This window comes from Cydia fagiglandana, chromosome 24, assembly GCF_963556715.1.
Source record: "Cydia fagiglandana chromosome 24, ilCydFagi1.1, whole genome shotgun sequence".
NCBI classification, from domain to species: Eukaryota; Metazoa; Arthropoda; class Insecta; order Lepidoptera; family Tortricidae; genus Cydia; species Cydia fagiglandana.
The window spans coordinates 6,879,495-6,901,144 of record NC_085955.1 but is presented as its reverse complement, the minus strand read 5'-3'; the positions used below and the strand labels follow the sequence as shown (position 1 = coordinate 6,901,144).

The 21,650-nt window shown below is 46.0% G+C and overlaps 1 long non-coding RNA gene across 1 annotated transcript; it reads right to left on the bottom strand.

Annotated features, from left to right (window-relative positions):
- Window positions 1–5,013: 5,013 nt before the first annotated feature.
- On the bottom strand, window positions 5,014–6,180 carry LOC134676474 (uncharacterized). Its single transcript, XR_010099938.1, has 2 exons — window positions 5,523–6,180; window positions 5,014–5,205 (listed from the first exon to the last, which is right to left on the bottom strand). It is a non-coding gene; the product is annotated as an uncharacterized LOC134676474 (long non-coding RNA).
- Between the last annotated feature and the right edge of the window lie 15,470 nt (window positions 6,181–21,650).

Sequence of the window (21,650 nt, the reverse complement as noted above, 5' to 3'; positions counted from 1 at the left end):
GCGCGCCTATAAATACTCGATTACCTACATTTCCAGACATTTCTCGCATCTCCCGATCCCGGTCCCGCTAAAACGGACGCCCCGGGGGAGGGAATGTGGGGACTGGCTTAGCCGGCGGCGACGAGCGTCGCGCGAACCCGAGAAGTCGCCTTCATACGGAAGAAGAAAAGAAAAAACGCGTGGGTAGACCGCGATCTCGATCTCGGGGTCTACCCTCACCAACTAGATCGACATCGCGGAGGCGGGGAGCATCACCGCTGCCACCGGTGGAAATGGAGGGTACCTAGTTGGGGATCAGGGTTTTTCCAACTACCCCCCGGATTCGACCCCGGTTCACTAGAGGGCAGCGAGGACCTAGACCTCGCCGAGTTCACTGCTCACCGGTCCCACGGTCATACCAGACTACGACGGTCCAAAGCGTCTGCCCGCGTTTGGAAGCTACACAGGGGCAACAGTGTCAAGTAGAGGCTCCCAACACTCTCCAAGTTTTCTTTTAACATACAAATGTGTTATTATTAACTCCCATGCAACACCCCCGGTAATGGTGGTAGCGGTATCAAGGAGGTAACCTGCAGCAGCCCAGCCAGCGCGTCCAGTCAACGTGCACGGTTCTTCTCTTCGGAATCTGCGAGCCACTACAATCTACGCTCGACAATAGCCATATACTACACACACACCTCTCTCTCCGCGATTTACAAGAATGTTCAGATCGCCATCGCTTCCCTCGGGGAGTGGTGTAAGCTCTAGAGGATCGAAGTAAATCCGGAGAAGAGTGCTCTTTCACCCTACCGCCACCACAACACCCGACGATAACGGCCGATAGCGATAAAGCTCACCGACACCGGATCGCACAGTCGTCCATACAATGACGACGGAAGACCGCCCCACGAGGATGGGGCGCGAAAAGAGACAGTCTCCGAAGCAGGAATGCGGTCGAGACCCCTCACACCCTCCCAATAGGGTGTAGAAAGATATATAAAGACTCACCCACACACTGCCTCGAGTCCTCGCGTTTATCATCTCTATCGGCGGTTCGGGAGGCCCAACAAAGGAGTCCTCCCAACCGCAGCCAAGACCTCCAGCGAAATTCATATCAATGCTGCAGAGAACAGAACAAAAAAACCTCGGATCTTTGGATCGCACTTGGAGATCACAACGTTCGGACGTCATCGGAGCACTTCGGAATTAACACCTATTTGTTACAAATAAGCTATTGAATTATACGGCCCAGCATCCGCCGGATGGGATTACACTACACCAGAGCCATCGTCGTCGGTTTGCGCTCGCCGCATCTCCCGATCCCGGTCCCGCTAAAACGGAAACCCCGGGCTAGGGAATGCGGAGACTGGTTTAGCTGGCGGCGACGAGCGTCGCGAGTCCCTAAGGAGCCGCCCTCAAATCATGGAGGTCAAGAAGAAATATATGGGTAGATCGCGATCTCGATCTCGCGGTCTACCCTCAACATCGAGATCGACCTCACGGAGGCGGGGACCATCACCACTGCCGCCGGAGGGCGAGGAGGGTGGTTGAGAATCAGGATTTTTCCCACTACCCCCCGGATCCAACCCCGGTTCCATAGAGGGCAGCGAGGACTTTGACAATTAAAAACAAAAACACTAGGATGACGCATACATAGCACGATGCACACGCCAGCCTAAGCTGCCGGTCGCCTTTACTGCGGCCCCGAAACCTGGCCCCGCTCAAACGGTCAAATATATACCCCACAAATAGCATAGGCTCCAGCCTTAATCAGTTCAAAGTGTTGGAATGGTTTTCTCAAAAATACCCGGAGCAGGCTAGGGAATTTATTAATGAGCAAGCCTCTATCCAAAAACAAGCGAAAATTAGGAATGATAATATTACCACTAAAAATAGCGCCGCCGCTAAGTCGGACCTTAAACACAAATCATTGGGCCCCCGTAGCCGATCTAGCTCAAATGACTCGAGAGGCCGCAGCCCACTCAAAGACGCGCGCGCGTATTCAAAAATAATCAAAAAGAAAATAGAACGTGTTAACGCCGCGACTATTGTAGCCGCCGCTGAAGCTAGATTAGTTCGTCAAAACTCACTACAAAACAACCCCTCAAACCAAACCCAGTCACAGACTGACAACTTTACATTGAGAAATGACTCCGTTATACAGCTAGGCCAAAACACATATGAATCCTTGCCCTTAGATGCCCAAGACTCGGATATGGATTATGAGGACATTTCGTCATCCGAGACCTCTAAATATGATGACGAAGGATTTAAAATAATTTCATATAAAAATAATAAAAATAAGGGGAAAAAATCTCCGCCGACGGCTTCTAATATGCCTCCCCCCCCACGACCAATGTAAAACGCCCAAAAATCTCAAATAGAGCCCACAAAACCCAATCAAAACATACTTGATACAAAAATATAATTGATAATAGCCAAACTAATTTCAACAACAACGACCAACCCCATAATCATTTACCGAGCAGCCAGTCAGACGCGGCTGACCTTAACCCTGACAATCCCCCCCCCCAAACGCCCACCGAGGCCCCCTCAAATACTACAATAATACAAAAAAAACAGAAGTTATGGACAGCTTCGTGGATTTTTACTGTCCACATCTACATGAGCAATGGCTCGAGTACAAGGCAAACCTAGCGGCCGAAACCAACGTCGCTGATCACACTGGAGCCCCCAACGGCGGCAGCCCCTGAAACCAGTGGTCAACACCAGTCAATAAAGGTAGGATTGCATCCACTCTCAATGTAAACTCTCAAATTATGACAGAAAACAAACCCAACGCAGAATACAGACGACGCGACATCGAGGCGCGTTCCCGCGGTGGCCACCGCGCTCGCTCGCACTCACTTACACCGAGCCGCGGTAGTAGCGCGTCTTCTAGACCACATCCATATAGAATGAGTCCCCCCCCCCCCCACGACGATGGGCACACCCCCCGATCTAGATCGCGTTCCCCTCAATCCGAGGAAATCTATAAAATCATAACAAATGCTAACTTCAAAAGTCGTTCAAATGAAAAAATTACCAAAGACCAGTTAAGTAATACAGACAGCAACTCGGACAGAGAATATACCTCACTACAATCTGAGGACGATTATGAGCACGTTAAACCCAAGAAAAATAGGAGGAAGAAGTCTTCACCCACCACGACCCCCCCCCCTCATATAAACCAATATCATACAACATACGATACCAATATCACAAAATAGCTTCGCACATCTTCCGCAATGCGAAATGTCTAGACCTCAGTCTAACCACTCTCCTGTAAAGTCCACCCCCGAGACCTCTCGCAATCTGCAAAGGAAGGGGATGGAGTAAGAAACACCTTTCCAGCCCTACCAAGACACCAAAATCCCCCTCCCTTCCAGGCCCAACTTCCAACCCAATTTCAGCAAACTATACCAACAGCAAAGCACCCCCAACAAGGTAACCCTTGGGGTTGGAACTCACCCATCCCCCCCCCCCCCCCCCACCCCACCATCAAATAAAACCCACTCTAAACTAAGAGCAACCACCCCTTCAATCACTCAAACCTCATGACCACTTACCTACCCAACATCATAGACCAAAAGAACCTCTGCCCCTCCCTCCACGACAGAGCGGGCAAAATCAGAACTCCTTCATTCCCAGAAGTAGGTCAACCCAACAGCCCTCACACCAATTGCACCTCTCACACATCCCTCAGCCTAGCGGAAATCCAGACGACGTCCTCCAGCACCTCTAGCACAACTGGCCGCGACAGGCGTGAGAAGTGACAGATCGGCGCGACTTGGCGGCTTGTCGCGTGTTGGCAGCACAACTCACGCGCGAGAGCCGCGACAAACTCGCGATCAGGTGTCACTGTCAGAAAATGACAACTATCGCGACTTTGAACTAAAATCCTTAGCACAACTGCCTATTTTGAGACAAAATATTCTCTCGTCTTTATGTCAATCCGCGAGTCGAAGTCTACGCGACTTTAGAACGCGACTCGCTCTCGCGGGTGGTTTGCTTGTACTTTTTTAACTAAACTCATGATAATTATAACTTAAAAACAAGTTTCATATATTATGTAATAATATAATTTGTATAATTACTTATTGCCCTAAGGAATAAGGAAGTATGGAACAATCACTAAATGCGCTTTACGCACTCATATATCGATTATGCACGGCGATACCTACAAGTACCACAACACACCCATCATGTTTACAACTTTAATTTCAAACAGCTAGCTTGTAGGTACTCAATTAAGTAATTAGGTACATATGTAGGATTTTTAAATTTGTATTCAGGTTCGTAAGTTTGTAAAAGTAATCCTAAGACTTCCTTACACAAAACTTTCATCAACCTAACAACGGAGCCCGCTTGCTTGTACATAAATGAAGCCGATGAGGTGGGTAGGTACAAATGTTCAAAACAAACTATCTAACATATTAAGTAAGCCATAGTATTAGTAGTAATATTTAGGATCACGGTTAAATGTCTAATTTCAACAATCTCTTACTATTTAGGTACCGTTTGGAACCTTCCTCGACTTCAACAAAAGATACCTACATGTGGCCTGTGCCCGCTGCATCGTACTGTAACAGAATGATGTAATACGTGGCTATAACAGGATCATGTCCGGCTCAAAATAATGCTTTGTATGAAATATTATCAGTCAACACCCACTAAACCATTCCGTCCCCTGCCAACACCATACCGTGACGTGACTGGACCGAGCCGACCAACAATATTTTGAAGGAATCGTTACGCTCATGTCATAGTCTGCGTAGGTAGCATAGGTACGGTTATCATATGGTCTACCATATTGAAACTCCTCTAGATAATACCCGTGTTCTAGATGTTTCACTTCATGTTTGACAGGGCCTGATACGATCATGCTATGTTACGTTGCTGTCAACATTAGGTATGAAGTGGGCCTTGGGGAGCTAATTAATAATGGCTTCTAGGAGTTCTAGGTACTTACCTACCTACTTTATTTTTGTTTCTTTTCAGGTAAAAATACAGGAGAGAAAAAAAAACAATATATATTTAAATTAATAGTATATTGCTTTGCCTTATATATTCTTGCAATATTCGACTTCTTATTATTAAACCTAATATATATTAACATCTAGAACCACTATAGAGAAATTGTAAGAATCTTCTTTACTACCCTTGAAAAGTATTTTCTCTCTTCCTTTTTCTTCGACATGCGGCGTAGGACAATTAAATATCACCCTGGAAAGAAAATTTATTTGTAGACAATAAAATATGGTCATGACTTCATCGAGGACTATTATGAAATAAGCTTTTCATATCAATTTGTCAAATCATAAACAGTTAGGTACACAGTATACAAACATGCCATCCATTATTGGCACAAGAAAAACTATATGAAACTTATTTGAGAGTTACTGTGGCAGCTTAGATAGGTACGCCATAACCATTAGGGTTATTATTAATAGTTCACTTCCTCGGTGGTGTTCTTAAAGCTAAAGCGCTTCTCACATCTTAGTTAATTTAGAAAAGGGGACAGCTCCGCGTTTGAAACCTACAAGCTTGCCTAGTGTGTTTCTTTTCCTGAATCTCCACTTCGGGTCCCGTTGGCAGGTTCCTGTTAATAATAGTTTCCTTTGGGTGCTGGGATATCAATCGTGTCTAGGATAATGCTGAACTTATTCTGAAAAATAAAACACTATTTACAACAGGAATATGAGAACAAAACCAATAATAGCAATTTCATTATTATATTTACTTACAAAAATATTTTATTTAAAAGGTATATTAAACAGAAATTTTTAAACAATATATATTTTAAGAAATATTATCAATATTAAGTATATAAGGAAGGCTCTATTACTTACATTTTTTCATATTTTTTCCCGTAATTAAATGTTGACAAAATTTGAAAGTTCCTTGACTTTGACAGGAAAAACTTAACCATCGACAAAAAACTAGATTTTTTACCACCAAAGAACGAATGATTTAGCGCATCCCTGGTTTCCGATTCAGTGTTGCCACTTGCAAATATCGATTTGTTTAGACTTTGATTTCGCCGGGTAACACTGACGAGTCGCGCCGCGACTTTGAGTTCTCTACGCGGCTGTTGCAGTCGCGGGTACAAGTTATGCTACGGAAATCGACAGATTTGACAGCCGCGGGAATGGCGACTCGAGTCGCGGTCTAAGTCGCGGATGCAAGATGTGCTAGAGGTGCTGGTCCAGGAAACATTCTTAAAACCAGCCCATAGAAGTCCTAAGATAGCCAATTATAAAATAAAAAGGAACGACCCTGTCGTTATTATGGAAAGCAGTACCGGGTATGATGAAAGGCGGTACCTTAATTATAATAAATATACAAAAGCGACTACAATCAAACCCGCGAGTGGGTTTACCCCTAGCTTTTGCTCCACAGGTCACCACGTCTCAACAAATGGCTGCAGGGGCGGTCGCTCAGGCTAACACCTAGCGATGTCCATGACTTCTACCTTCAATCCAAATTTAATGTGTCACCAATTCGCTCTCTCCCGTTCGATTGACAAACTGACAACCTACTACACAAAACCCAAAAATTGACTAGACTCACCCAACTGACCACTAACTAACACCCTCACAGGAGGTTAAGACCTGAGTCCCATCAGGACGCAAGCGTCTTTTTTCTTTTCCCCCGGGATATCCCTTCGGGACATCCCGGCGTCAAACCTATGGATGCGATAGAGGCTCCTTTACTCTAAATTCCAGTAAAATCATCAAAAAAAAACACCATATGGGCATGGCGCTCAACAAAAAGGAGTGGAGACCGCCAAAAAAGAGAAGCGGCCCCCAATTATTGTTATTAAACACAAAGGTAGGTGGCAGTACTTGTCAAAGGAGGCTAATAGAATAAAACTAAATTTTGTCAAGGCAGTGATGACTAGGAAAGGCCTAGTCCTATACACACAAAATAAGGGCCAATTTAGGGCCTGGGAAAAGCTTTTAGGTAGGGGCTACTATACTTATGCTCTAAATAATGAAAAGAACGTCAGAGTTGTAATTAAGGGACTTGATGTAGAGTTAGATATTGATTTCATAAAGGACGATTTGATTGATCAAGGTTTCCCGGTGATAAGTGTGCACAGGATGCACCGCACTAGGGAGAAGACTGTTGGATAAGACTGATTAACTGTGTGTTAGCAGTATGCGAGCGCATTCCAAAAGCGCTAGACATTTTCAATGTAAAAGCTGTATGTGGGCTAAGTGGGGTGATTGCAGAGCCCCCGAGAAAGACGTCTCTGTTACCGGACCTACCTTCGGATCACCGCCCGATGCTGATGATCATAGAGGCCGCCCCTTACTCCGTCCCGAGGAGGAAAGCGAAGAGGATAACCAGCTGGGAGACCTTCGCCGAAACCCTAGTCAACCCTCAGTTTGGACCTGTCTCCACCGCTGAGGAAGTAGAGGCCGCAGCAGTTACCATCACCAGCCACATCCAGCAGGCGCTAGAAACATCGTCGCGCACCATCCCCGCCAGCCAGAGGTGCAAACCCCTGCCGGCGGCGATCAAGGACCTCATACAGCGGAAGCGCCAGTTGAGACGGAGATGGCAGCACACTCGCTGCCCTATCTTAACCTTTAACTGCCGACCTGGTTTTTACGTAGCACTTACACCGATGTGGTGTCTGAGAGACGTACATTTATTTATACTATTTATTATAATACAATTTAGATGCTTCCTTTTTTTTAGGTTTCTTATTGCGTGAACACTTATTAAACGTAACTAATTAAGGAATAATAAAAATAATACCAGCTTTATTTTGAGAATTAACAGCCTTTATTAAAGAGATCATAAAATCTTAGCACTAAATTTTAGGAACATTGTTCAGTCTCCATGTTTCATATAATTATGAAAAATATAACTAAAAAACATTATATTCTCTCACTTCTTGAACTAATTAACATATTGAAAACATAAAATCACTTCTAAACAAAAACATAAAAAAAATGACAACAGTCAGACTTGGCACATTTAATGGCCCAATTTGCAGTCATTGCATATAAACGTACTCTTGTTGTTCGAGATGGTTCCGCCGATGACCATTTATGACGATTTTTCCCATAAAAGTACCGCACCCGCTCTGCCGTTGAAAAATCTTGGCTCTGATTCTGACGCTGACTTTGATCGACACTGTTCTGTGTTCTCTCAGCTACAGAATCACTTACGGGCTCTCCAATATCGAGGTGTGAGCTGCAAGAAAAAAAATGATGACGTAATTTATGAAACTCGTTTTTTTTTATTCAAAGAACCTTGAAAAAAAAAACAATACATACCTGCTAGGTTCTTGAAGAGCCCCCTCTGTTTGAGCATTCACAGTTCCCAACGTGTTCTGATCTTCCTCGTTATCAGATTGCTCTGAATTCGTATCGCAATCACTTTGTATGAAAAAATCTGGATCGGCATCACTGTCATCAAAGTTACTGCAGTCATCATCACTCTCAGCCACTAAATTTTCAATTATCTCTTGATCTTTTAAAGGCCTTACTCGTTTTGGATACCTAGGAGGTGCTGGAGCTGCTTTTCGTTTCCTAGAAATGCTTTGCTTTCTTCTAGGCATTCTGAAATAAAAAATATATACCATCAAAACCGACGTCACGTCAATAAGACACTATGAGTTTGTGCACTAAAACACCGAGGTGACGACTAACTGACGTGCGTATTATTTATACATTAACACCGTACTTACGTCTCTCAGACGGCGATAGCTCCGCTAGGGTCACGTACGCACTCGCCGGGCTCGTGGCGTCGACTGCCGGCTAGCAACGCGGAACGGGGAAGGTAGCGGGAGGGGGAGCACCGCGAGTCACGTAGTTTTAAAGTTAAGTTCAAAATAAAAGTAATGACGTCTGTGAGACGTATAGGTCGTCAGTTAAAGGTTAAAAGCAGAGCTCAATAACCTGGTGGAGCGGGTTAAGATCGAGCTCCGTCAAAACGCAGCAGCCGAAAGGGAGACCCACATTAAAGAATAAAGAATTGCCAGCATAGACGAGGACGTGCCCTCAATACATCGTCTGTGCAAGCAACTGGGAGAAACCAAAGACGCAGTCAGACCACTCGTAGACGCAGGGGGGACACTGCACTACAAGGCCGAAGAAAGGGCGAAACTGTTCGCAGAGCACCTAGAGCGAACGTTCCAGCCCAATACGTCATCGGATGCAACCCACATGGAGGAGGTGGAAAGGCAACTGGCAGGGTACTTTGATCCACCGCTGGAAGCAAAGGAGGACCCGGCCGCGTAGCCAAAATGCCAATCGCTTACGCTCCGTAGCGATCGAAACGCAACTGTCACGGTCGCGCTAATATGGAAGAGTGATAGAGAGACATAATGCTTTTCGTTGTCGAAGCGATAGCGATTGTAACCTTGGCTAGGCCGGCAGGTCTTCTTCTCACCCAGCCAAGTTAGAAGCGCAACCAGACGGACCAACCCGAAGAAGGCCCCGGGCGCCGATGCGATCCCGAACATGGCACTTCGTCACCTGCCACAGCACACCATAGTGGCGGTGACCCGCCTGTTCAATGGGATCATGCGCTCGAGCCATTTCAGCCAATAGACCTAATCAACCTGCCTGCCGTTGAACGCATTTAGAATCCCCGTTCAAACGGTATCACCAAGCTACTGGTCATGAAATTCGATAACGGCCGATAGCGATAAAGCTCACCCACACCGGATCGCACAGTCGTCCATACAATGACGACGGAAGACCGCCCCACGAGGATGGGGCGCGAAAAGAGACAGTCTCCGAAGCAGGAATGCGGTCGAGACCCCTCACACTCTCCCAATAGGGTGTAGAAAGATAGCAAATCCGCACCGGACGCCCTGCTTTTCCACATCCGGCACTACACCTATAAGAAAAAATATATACTTAATAAAAAAAAAATAGTAGTCATATCCCCACGCACGCCTTATAAATGACCGGGCTCGAAGGACCCGAGTTTTAGTCACCCTGGACCAACGCCTCACATTTAGACCTCACCTCAATAACGTAAAAGTCAAGGCCCAATTTGTCACAGGCAGATTGGGCCCTATGATAAATAAAACCAGCAAACTCTCCACACATAATAAAATACACTTATATAAAACAGTTATCAGACCCATCTTCTCATATGCCTGCCCAACTTTCACCTTTCTCGGGGAAAAACTTCAACCGCTTCAAACACTACAAAATAAACTAAGTACTAAGGCGCTTCCTAAAAACGCCTTGGTACTCCCGCAACCAGGACAACTGCTATCAATCCTAACTCCTTACAGTATATGAATTTCTCCGTAAAACCTCCCGCCACTACTTCGACAACGCCCCCCATCACCCCAACCCCTTAGTTCATAAATCTGTTAACTACATTACCCACCCGAAATCCGACCCACCTAAAGATACAACTCGACCCGCTCCTACCCGGCTGTCAAGCGTGGACTGTAGATTTATTTATGTTTGTTCTCCGTGAAGCGTAGAAACTGCAATCTGGAACGCGCCGGCCGCTGTGTTGCCTCGAAGTCCGCTTTTACCGCCAATTTACCGGGTTATGTCTTTATGTGAAATAAAAACACATATTTGGTTTTATTTACTGTAGAGTGTTCAAGCTAGTTGCTTGGGTGGGTGGGTGAGTGAAGCTCTCTGAATAAACATCCTTTTTTTTTATAACATGGAATCTAGAGTCGGCCGGACTAGTCCGGCCCTTTTTCTCATTACCCTGAAGGTATAAGATTTTTATAATTAGCACACCTGAGACTAATTATTTACACGATAGAATCATGTCAAATCCTTACTCTAAATTAGTACATAACATTTAGCTTTATTTATATTTACAATATTTAACAAGCTGCATTTAAAACGCATATCTTTCTCATTCTGAATAAGCAACCAACGGCTCGGGTTTATATAGTGAAATATCCCGCCGTATGTACTTTTTCGCTAACTAGTGGGTGTTACATGGAGAGTCAGTTTTATTTATTTCGGCCAATCACATTAATTATTACAATTTTATTAAATGCAGTGATTCTAGACTTAAAACTAGGTACATAACATTCCACACGATTCATTAACATGATATACACACACAAAAGTAAAATTATTAAGAACTTAAACGTAAAACGAAGATTAAACTAAAACATGCATGATTCAGAGCTATATACGACAATTTCCCCCACGTGTGTCAACACCTTCTGCATGTGAGGAGTATATGGGTATAAGCCTGGAAACTGGGCGGCGGACGTCACCTGCGCGGGTGCGAACAATGGCCACGCCACTCTTACATTGCCATCCGGGCCGGGAAAGAGCTGGGCGATTACGCCTCTGGCATGGAGCTATCCGCTACGATGACTACGTCACCTTCATGCAAATCATGCAGTTTCTTTACGTTTTGATGAGCACCGGGCCTGGGGAGGAGGCTGGGACGGTATTCCCGCTGCCAGCGCCTCGTTTTCCACGAAGAGAGTGACATACTTAGTTGCGTCTGTAAAGACGCCCAGTGGCGACATGGAGCTCGATCGACCGATAAGAAAGTGATTCGGCGTCAGGGATTCGATGTCTAAGTCTGGCTGGATTCACTAGTGTCAGCGGTCTAGAATTGACTATGTGCTCTGATTCTAACAATAACGTATGTAGAACTTCTTCGTGGGGTGCTCTTTCTTTCAGTATTACTTTAAGTGCGGTTTTTACGCTGCCCACGAGCCGTTCCCAGGCACCGCCAGCGGAGGGGTTGCCGGGTGGAATTTTCTTCCATTGTATGGCTCGCTCGGTCAAAAAGGGCTTGAGACTGTCGGGCAGCGTCTTTTTGGCCTCTGCTAGTTCTCGTTCCGCGCAGTAGAAGTTGGTGGCGTTTTCGGAATAGAGAACTGTAGGCGTGCCGCGTCGCGCTATCATTCGGCGTAGGGAAAGAATCATGGAGGATGCCGAAAGTGAGGCGGCAAGCTCCAGATGTACAGCGCGTGTCGTGAGGCATGTGTATAACACGCCCCATCTTTTCTCGCGGCGGCGGCCTATAGTTACTTATATGCATAGGGCCAAACAGGTCTACGGTTGCAGCGGTAAATGGCGGTTGATTCGCTTTGAGCCTTTCTGGCGGTAGGTCGCCTACGGGAACCTTGAGTGGTGTTCCCTTGTAGGTTCTGCACCATTGGCACTTATACGTTATATAGCGAATGCTACCGCGCAGCCCCATAATGTAGTACCTTTGTTTCAACTCGTTGATGACGGTCGCGTGGTTGCCGTGATTGAAAAGAGCATGAAAATGGTGTATTAGTAACTTGACGAAATCTTCTTTCGCATGCAAGACAGGTATGTGCATGTCTTTGTCGATTCTAGCATTTAGTACGACGATTCCGTTTTTGTCAAGTTGTACAGCTATTTTGTGTAGCGGAGATTTCGTCGGGAGTGGCCGCCCAGTTTCCAGCAGCTTGATTTTCTCTGGAAATGCAGCATGTTGACTCCGTCGAATTAGCAATATCTCTGCTAAATTTAAATGCCCCTTATTTATCTCTATATCTGTTTTCTTAGATAGCAATGAGGCTTTAAAAACCTCGGCGGCAACCAGAACACTAGCGGTGGCGCGAACTAACCGTACGAACTTTGAGAACCTACATACCTCCGGCAGGTACTCAAACTTATTTTTCGCGACACCTACTGAGCACACGAGTTTACTAACGCGTTCTTTGCCCGTATCGGCGACGGGCGTGGGCGCTCTCTCGGTTGGCCAATGCTCTTCGGGTTTACGTATAAAATCGGGCCCTATGAACCACCGGTGGTTCACTCCGAAATGCGCAGGTATACCTCGAGTCGCGTCGTCAGCCACGTTAGCTGCACTAGGCACCCAGTGCCAATTGGCGGGGGTGGTAGTGTTCTCGATTTCTGCTAACCTATGTGCTACGAACGTTTTATACCTACGTGGGTCCGAACGTAACCACGTGAGCGCCGTTTTAGAGTCAAGACTAAAAATACTTGTCCTTTATTACATAGTCTGACTCCTTGACTACTTGACGGACTTACTCGGCGCTCACGTGGATACGTTCGGACCCACGTAGGTATAAAACGTTCGTAGCACATAGGTTAGCAGAAAGAACACTACCATCCCCGCCAATTGGCACTGGGTGCCTAGTGCAGCTAACGTGGCTGACGACGCGACTCGAGGTATACCTGCGCATTTCGGAGTGAACCACCGGTGGTTCATAGGGCCCGATTTTATACGTAAACCCGAAGAGCATTGGCCAACCGAGAAAGCGCCCACGCCCGTCGCCGATAAGGGCGAAGAACGCGTTAGTAAACTCGTGTGCTCAGTAGGTGTCGCGAAAAATAAGTTTGAGTACCTGCTGGAGGTATGTAGGTTCTCAAAGTTCGTACGGTTAGTTCGCGCCACCGCTAATGTTCTGGTTTCCGCCGAGGTTTTTAAAGCCTCATTGCTATCTAAGAAAACAGATATAAGAGATAAATAAGGGGCATTAAATTTAGCAGAGATATTTCTAATTCGACGGAGTCAACATGCTGCATTTCCAGAGGAAATCAAGCTGCTGGAAACTGGGCGGCCACTCCCGACGAAATCTCCGCTACACAAAATAGCTGTACAACTTGACAAAAACGGAATCGTCGTACTAAATGCTAGAATCGACAAAGACATACACATACCTGTCTTGCATGCGAAAGAAGATTTCGTCAAGTTACTAATACACATTTTCATGCTCATTTCAAACACGGCAACCACGCGACCGTCATCAACGAGTTGAAACAAAGGTACTACATTATGGGGCTGCGCGGTAGCATTAGCTATATAACGTATAAGTGCCAATGGTGCAGAACCTACAAGGGAACACCACTCAAGGTTCCCGTAGGCGACCTACCGCCAGAAAGGCTCAAAGCGAATCAACCGCCATTTACCGCTGCAACCGTAGACCTGTTTGGCCCTATGCATATAAGTAACTATAGGCCGCCGCCGCGAGAAAAGATGGGGCGTGTTATACACATGCCTCACGACACGCGCTGTACATCTGGAGCTTGCCGCCTCACTTTCGGCATCCTCCATGATTCTTTCCCTACGCCGAATGATAGCGCGACGCGGCACGCCTACAGTTCTCTATTCCGAAAACGCCACCAACTTCTACTGCGCGGAACGAGAACTAGCAGAGGCCAAAAAAACGCTGCCCGACAGTCTCAAGCCCTTTTTGACCGAGCGAGCCATACAATGGAAGAAAATTCCACCCGGCAACCCCTCCGCTGGCGGTGCCTGGGAACGGCTCGTGGGCAGCGTAAAAACCGCACTTAAAGTAATACTGAAAGAAAGAGCACCTCACGAAGAAGTTCTACATACGTTATTGTTAGAATCAGAGCACATAGTCAATTCTAGACCGCTGACACCAGTGAATCCAGACTTAGACATCGAATCCCTGACGCCGAATCACTTTCTTATCGGTCGATCGAGCTCCATGTCGCCACTGGGCGTCTTTACAGACGCAACTAAGTATGTCACTCTCTTCGTGGAAAACAGCGCAAACGCTAATCGACCATTTTTGGAGGCGCTGGCAGCGGGAATACCGACCCAGCCTCCTCCCCGGGCCCGGTGCTCATCAGAACGTAAAGAAACTGCATGAAGGTGACGTAGTCATCGTAGCGGATAGCTCCATACCACGAGGAACGTGGCCCAGAGGCGTAATCGCCCAGCTCTTTCCCGGCCCGGTTGGCCATGTAAGAGTGGCCATTGTTCGCACCCGCGCAGGTGACGTCCGCCGCCCAGTTTCCATACTCATATAGTCCTCACATGAAGACGGTGTTGACACACGTGGGGGAAATTGTCGTATATAGCTCTAAATCATGCATGTTTTAGTTTAATCTGGGTTTTACGTTTAAGTTCTTAATAATTTTACTTTTGTGTGTTTATATCATGTTAATGAATCGTGTGGAATGTTATGTACCTAGTTTTAAGTCTAGAATCACTGTTTTTAATAATTAATGTGATTGGCCGAAATAAATAAAACTGACTCTCCATGTAACACCCACTAGTTAGTGAAAAAGTACCTACGGCGGGATATTTCCCTATATAAACCCGAGCCGTTGGCAATACAGACAATCACTTCCAATCCCAGCTCCCCACAGTCTATGAATTCCTACGTAAAGCCTCCCGCCATTATTTCGATAACGCCCCTCACCACCCAAACCCCCTCGTCCAACAAGCCATAAACTACCCTACACACCCAAAACCCGACCCACCTAAGGTCACCCGACGACCCGCCCCTGCCCGGCCCCCCCCTACCATATGACAACGAGACAGAGGAGGACACTCTCGAACCCTCCCTCACTCTCACAACTACACCAACAGACGGACAACCGGCATTGACATCAACACAGACAAACAGCAGACGGAAACCAAAGGGCAGCGCGGTCCGCCGCCCTAAGGACGTCCTAAACGACACGACAGACTACATGACAGAAACAATCGAAAAATGGACCAGACAGAGACAGGACATGACAAATGACACAACGATAGACGTTCACACTCGACCTCGCCACCGCCGACGAGGTCGACCACCGCGAGACACAGTTACACTCCACCACGACACGTCGCTACTCGGTGCATCCGCACCGAGTAGCTGACAATACACTACACTTCACATTTGCTCAAAGACAGTTAGGTAAATTATTGACACACCCTCACACTGCCTCACAACGCCCGCGCGCTGCTGAGTGCCCGCGATTTCAAATCATAGCCATCATCGGTTCGGGAGGCCCAAAAAAGGAGCCCTCCCAACCGTAGCCAGGACCTCCAGCTAAATTCGAGAGAATGCTGAAGCGAGCAGTTAAAAAAAAAATTGCTTATCAGTAGACAAAGTCTGGCATAGCGGCTTGCTCTACAAGCTACTTGAACTCCAAGTGCCAGACAGTCTCGTACACATCCTGCGAGACTTCTTGTCGGAACGATGCTTTAGCTACAGAGTCGAAGGAACCCTTTCGGTTCGTCACCCGGTGAGAGCGGGTGTCCCGCAGGGCTCGGTTCTGTCTCCCACTCTCTTTGCCCTCTATATTAATGACCTCCCCAAGATCCCAGGAGTTCACTATTCCCTTTTTGCCGACGACACCGCAATCTATGCCTCCTCCCACATCCCCTCAAGATTGACCTCGCTTCTCCAGCGGGCTATCGACTCCCTTGGGAGTTGGTTCGACCGATGGAGAATTGAGGTCAATCCAGACAAAAGGGCGGCTGTTCTCTTCTCTAGAAAGAAACAAAATTACAATAAACAACTGGAATTGCACCCACCCATCCAACTCTATGGCAGGCCCATAAACTGGACTGACAAAACTAAATATTTAGGGGTCACCCTTGACAGACAGCTAAATTTCAAGTCCCACATTAAGACCGTTCGTGATAGGGCCGCCTTCGTCATGGGTCGGCTCCATCCAACGGTAAACCCTCGTAGCAAAATGGCCACTAGAAATAAACTAACCATATATAAAACATGTGTAAGACCTATCCTAACCTACGCTAGTGTTGTCTTCGCACACACATCGAAGCGTCGTCTCGAAAAGTTCCAGATCCTGCAGAATAGATTTCTGAGGTGTGCAGTCGGCGCTCCGATTTATGTCAGAGTGGCCGACCTCCACAGAGATCTACGAATAACATCTATAGCTCACTTCATGAACATGACATCGAGACGATACTTCGATAAAGCACCCCACAACCCCAATCCCCTCATCAGGGAGATGGTCAAATACACCCCACATCCAGTTTCTGCCCCAAAAGATAGACGCCCTAAGCATGTCCTCAAGGACCCTGAGGATAAGCTCACGGTAGCTATAAACAAAGGTTCTTTCAATCCGCCTAGGCGCTTTCCTGTAGGTCCGTCAATTGATGTGTCAAACGTATCAGAAGAGGAATTTGATTCTTTATTAACTAAACTTAAAGAAATGGGTGCTGTTTTGCGTGCTCCTTCTTGCAGGTATCGTCCTAACATCACAAAAAGGAGAGTGGGTAAGAGCCCGGGACCCGACAGTCGGTCATCCCCGGCTCCGCCCTACGATCCAGGTTGATGTCCCTCACTTCACTGTTCAATTTCATGTAACCAACTTACTTACAGACTATCGACATATACTTCCCTAAGCAGTTTTATTACTGACTGACTCACCGACTCATATAAACATCGTCACAACAAAGACCTGAGTCCCTTCTGGACTCTGGCACCCTCTTTTTCCCCGGTGCGTCCCTCCGGGACGCCCCGGCGTCATTGCGATAGTAAAAGGAGAAACCTCCTAACTTAGTTTAACACCCAAAAAAAAATGCTTAATGCTTATTCAGTTGAGAAGAGCGTGGGGATCCTCTTTTCCAGATCTTCCAACTATCACAATATTCTAGCCACTATTCCCTATTCAATATTCTACCCTCTGCCACCAAGCCATCCCCTGGAAAAACGAGGCAAAATACCTAGGAATCATCCTTGATAAGAGACTTAACTTCCAAAAACATATTAAATAAGCTGCTTATCGCCGGTGTGCTATGCCAAATATACAGATGACATCCCGGTGGTCAAAGGGGTGGAACTAGGTCTATATGCCGACGACGCGGCAGTTTTCTCCACGTCAATAAAGCCTGAGCACGCAGCGGCCAAGATGCAAAAACAACTGGACATCCTGCCTAAATGGCTCAATGATTGGAGGCTAAAAGTGAACGTCAGCAAGACGCAAGCCCTAATGACTGGCCAAAGACACTTACCAGATAAACTGACACTATTAAAAGAAAGAATAAACTGGGCACCAAAAATAAAATATCTAGGAGTTGTAATAGACAGACAATTATCCATGAAACACCAAGTAACAGAAGTAATTAATAGGACCAAAACAGCCAGAAGTTAATAATACCCAATATTTAAAAGTAGACTCCCAATAAAAACAAAGTTAAATATATATAAAACTTATGTAAGGTCAAGACTAACGTATGCTGCGCCGGCCTGGTTCGCATTGACCTCCGAAACAAACAAAAAGAGACTGAGAGCACAGGAAAACCAGGTCCTTAGGGCCATAGTAGACGCCCCTAGATTTGTGCGAAACAACATAATACAAAAAGAACTCAAGTGGGAGAATATAGACACATTTATACAAAAGATCGCCAAAACCATGTTCGATAAAGCACACAATTCCCATCACGATCATCTCAACCAGATAGCCCCCCACTACACCAGACCGCCAAATACACGCCATAAGCCGCTGCCACGAGAGCTAGCAACCAAAGAAGAAGCAGGCACATCCATCAATAAACCCTAACAAACAAATTTTCTATTTCGCCCAGCGTATTAGCATCGCTATACAGCGGGGAAATACGGCCAGCCTTCTGGGCACCTTGCCCGTTGACGGCGATCTGGGGCAAATTTTTTACCTATAGTTTTTGTAAGTTTTATTATGTTTGTTAATTTATTTCTTTGTTTCTATCAATAAAGAACAAACAAATATATATATATATATACATAAAGAAAAAAAAATAGAAGAAAACAAGAGTGCAATTCCGATTATACCGAGCCCGACTCCAAGAAGAGTCGAGGAGACCTGCGCCAAAATGAGCGAAGCTCAGAAATGGCTCCACCCACGCCTTCGGCCGAAAGTGTGCGAAGACCCAAGATGAAACATATTAAAACTGTCAAAAATCGCGCCACCTTCTACCTCAGCAGGCTGCATGCACTTCTAACGAGAAAAAGTCATATGTCAAAAGTCAAAATCTAATAAAATGCACATCTATAAAATAGCCATCCGCACTGTTTTTTCCTACGCATCAGTAGCGTTCGCCCAATCATCAAAAAATCAACTCCTTTCCTTCCTCCTCCAAAACAAATTCTTAAGAAAAATATCCGGGGCCGAATGTCACAAACAAAGATCTACGATCTACACAAAGACTTTCAAATAAACACTGTAGCTCAACATTTCAAAATACTAAGTCGTCGGTATTTTGAAAAGGCGGAAATTCACTCCAATGATCTAGTAAGACATGCCTCGGTGTACACCCCTGAAAAGGTGTACGTAGGCCGAGGGGATTATGCGATGTTTATGCCATTATTGTTTCCACCTAGTCGTGATTCTACACAATATGAATTCCACGCAGCTGAAGTTTATCACGAGCGTTATTCTTCACAGTCATTATTTCAACACAGTCTTGATTCTACCTAGTAGCGATTCTACACAATATTTATTCCACACATCTGCAGTTTATCACATGCGTTATTCCTCACAGTCATTATTTCAACACAATCTTGATTCTACCTAGTAGTGATTCTACACAATATTTATTCCACACATCTGCAGTTTATCACATGCGTTATTCCTCACAGTCATTATTTCAACACAATCTTGATTCTACCTAGTAGTGATTCTACACAATATTTATTCCACACATCTGCAGTTTATCACATGCGTTATTCTGCACACAAATATATTACTATACAACCGTCGCAACTCTTATTAATGTGGTTCTACACAACTCCGAATGCAACCTTCTCGTTTGCCGTGACGTGTTTTGCTTGGCGCCATAGCTGATGCTAAGAGAAGTGTCGGTCGGCCGATGCTACGGCATAAGGACTGCGTCAAGCGAGACATGAACTCCTTCAACATCCCGGTTCATAAATGGGAGGAGCTTGCTGCGGACAGAGATAAGTGGCGCAAACTGGTGTTCGATGGTCGTAAAATCCACAATGACGCTTGGTTTAAGACACTGGCAAGTAAGCGAGCCAAGCGTCATCAGCCCGACATGTGTTCGCCACGGGCACACTACACCTGCCAGTTTTGCGGTCGTGGTTGCCGCTCCCGTATTGGCTTATACAGCCATGAAAAACGTTGTCGCCCTGCCTGACACTGTTTGTATAGTCTGCAATAGACTGAAAGGCCTATGATGATGATGATGACACAACTCCATTTATTTTTTGTATTTGCTGGGTGAGAAGTATTAGATGGAGGCAATACGGACAATATTACCTATCCACGGATATCAGTAAAAAGCAGATCAGCTCTACTAAGTTGAACGTTTTTATACTTTCGATCTATTCTCACTAACGTACTTATAAGTAAGTAAGAAAAAGATAGACACTATGCTGTCGCACAGGTCTTCACCTGTAATCGTCCCAGTTATTCACGAAAACGTAGCGATTTTTTTTTAAGAAAGGTTGCCCTGGGGTACGTGGCGAAAGTTATACAAGGTGTATCAGGAGGAAACCGAATAACTTTAACAGCACATTCCTGAGGTTATTAAAAGCTAAAACTGTTATATACATTTTTGTAAAAAATAAAAACAAAACTGTCATTTTTGCATATATCTTTGTAAAACCAATACAGTGGCGTATCGTAAGAAACAAAAACTTAAAACGCGAAATCAAAGATTTTATTTTCTAAAGCAGATGAGTTTCATGAGTGATATCTGTCTTTTCGAGATTCTGTAATAGTAACTCCTAGACCCTAGTATCCTAGGACCCGGGTATGTCCTGAAACTACGTCCAAGACCACCGGTGGACGCCTGGACGGGCAGCAGCGTCCCTCAAATTCGGTGTACTCGACTGCAATCGCCAACCCGCCTGCCAAGCGTGGCGATTATGGCATTCACCCCCCATCATGCAGAGCACAATAAAACCACGGCCGCGAGGTTCCGGCGACCCCCGGTGCTCTGGCTATGGTAGCGGTCAGGGCATTAGCGGGGTCAGGGGTGCTAAGAATCTCCAGCAAAGATCCGGCTACCCACCCCGACGACGACTGGCCCTGGTAACACACAACATACGCACTATGAGGACTGACGAAAAGATCTGCGAGCTGGAAGAGGAACTGAGCAGGTTACACTGGGACATTGTAGGGTTATGCGAAGTCCGTAGAGAGGGGGAGGACACGACAACCCTGAAGTCTGGTAACTTGCTCTACCACCGGGAGGGCGACCAACAGTCCCAAGGTGGTGTCGGGTTTCTCGTTCACAAGTCCCTCATAAACAACATAATAACCATCGACAGTGTGTCGAGCAGGGTCGTATACCTAATACTCAGAATATCCAAAAGATATTCGCTGAAGGTCATTCAGGTATACGCACCGACCTCGTCACACTCCGATGATGAAGTAGTAGAGGCTATGTATGAGGACGTAAGTAGGGCCATACATACTTCTAAAACCTACTTTACTGTTGTTATGGGGGACTTCAACGCAAAGTTGGGCAAGAGAAGCGGTGATGAGTTGAGAGTGGGGCAATTTGGGTATGGGCAGCGGAACCCCAGGTGTCAGAGGCTGGCCGACTTTCTGGAGAGAGAGGAACTCTTCGTGATGAACTCTTTCTTCCAGAAGCCGCCTCACAGGAAATGGACCTGGATGAGTCCTGACGGTGCCACGAGAAACGAGATAGACTTCATCATGACCGACAAGAAACGGATATTCAGCGATGTCTCTGTGATCAACAGGGTAAAGACCGGTAGTGATCACCGAATCGTAAGAGGCTCACTGAATATCAATATTAAACTTGAAAGGTCCAGCCCGATGAAGTCTACGCTCCGACCTAATCGAGCCCATGTTCAAGACCCCAAAAGCTTTCAACTCGAGCTCTCTAACCGCTTTGCTTGCCTAGAGAACTTGGCTTCAGTGGACGAAATCAACGACGGGCTAGTGGAAACTGTCCACATAGTAGGGTCTAAGTTTTTTAGACCCCGCCGTAAAGATAGACCTCAGAAATTG